The 1217-nt window shown below is 55.4% G+C and overlaps 1 protein-coding gene across 1 annotated transcript in view; it reads right to left on the bottom strand.

Moving 5' to 3' along the window:
- Positions 1-1217, bottom strand: part of POLR3B (RNA polymerase III subunit B) — a 140289-nt gene that overhangs the window by 15311 nt on the left and 123761 nt on the right. The gene's annotated exons all lie outside the window — the stretch shown is intronic.

Genomic DNA, 1217 nt, shown 5'->3' on the forward strand with positions numbered 1-1217 from the left:
CCCGGGGCCCTGCAATGCCAGAAGCAGCAGGTGGGCAGTCATGCTGCTCATCCTCGGCTGCTTGTGACTGATGAGAACCCCAGTTTCCTGGCCACCAACCACAGGCAGTACTCGAGGGGTGCGTGAGGTCCGATCTGAGTACAAACTGGCTGAGCTGTGTGTGGCTCGGGGTGATGGGCCTGTCCCAGAGGCTGCACCAGCCTGCGCCGCCCAGGGCTTCCCAGGCCTCGCCTACACTGCCCGTAGGAATTTTAATGCCTGCAGCTTACAAACTCATTAGGAAAGTGATCCTTGATTGAATTGGTAAAGTTGAATGGGAAAATGAAATACCAGATCTTTCGGGGTGGGGGTGGGGGTGTGACAGGAGAATTAGACATGGCATCCGGAGAAGGAACACGGGCCCAAACAACCTCCCCGCTCCCTGCCGGCCCCTAGCCAGGATCTCTCAACTGGCCTCCACTGCCTGTGGCTCTGGCACCTCTGGTTCCTGGGTCAGAGTGAAAGGACACGAGTAGGACTGACATCATTCACCACTGCTACATAAGCCAGACACGGAAAACGAGCGGGCATGGTGCTGAACTAGGGACACATGTTTACATATCCATGGCAAGATAAAACTGCTTTCCTCTGTGCGCACCGTTGGCGGCCAGCTGCACCTCTTCCCCAGAACCAGCTCTCCAAGGACACTGCTCACTCTTCAGCTTGACTTCGATGGCATGCTGATTCTAACTCTCTGATGGGGAAACATGTATGACTGTATGGCTGTCGAGGGCGAAACTCTAACGATAAGGAATGCCACGTGCCGAATGACCACTGATTATCAATATTCTGATTGCTCAGTGGCTGCCAGTGATGTGGCAGTTAGGCTTGTGAAGTCGAATGCTAGCGCATGTGTGATTTTCACCAACTTTGGGGTGGAACTCCCGCGACTTGCTCTAAAGACCCAATCCGTCCCTCTATGAAGAACAGATCTGCGCGGTGGTGGCTACTAGGTGCCGCCGAGTCAGTTTTGAGTGAGCCCGACCGTGAGGCCAACAGAAGACACTGCCCAGTCCCGCGCCAGTCTCACAATGCTTATGCTCGAGCCCGCTGTTGCTGCCACCGTGCCGCTCTGTCTTGTTGAGGGCCTTCCTCTTTGTCGCCGCCCCTTTGTCTTACCAAGCTCGATGGGACTGGTCTCTTCTGATCCCACATCCAAAGGACACAGTCTCGCCACC

Source organism: Echinops telfairi, unplaced genomic scaffold, assembly GCF_000313985.2.
Source record: "Echinops telfairi isolate 266 unplaced genomic scaffold, ASM31398v2 ScPeMD7_2;HRSCAF=8, whole genome shotgun sequence".
Lineage (NCBI taxonomy): Eukaryota > Metazoa > Chordata > Mammalia > Afrosoricida > Tenrecidae > Echinops > Echinops telfairi.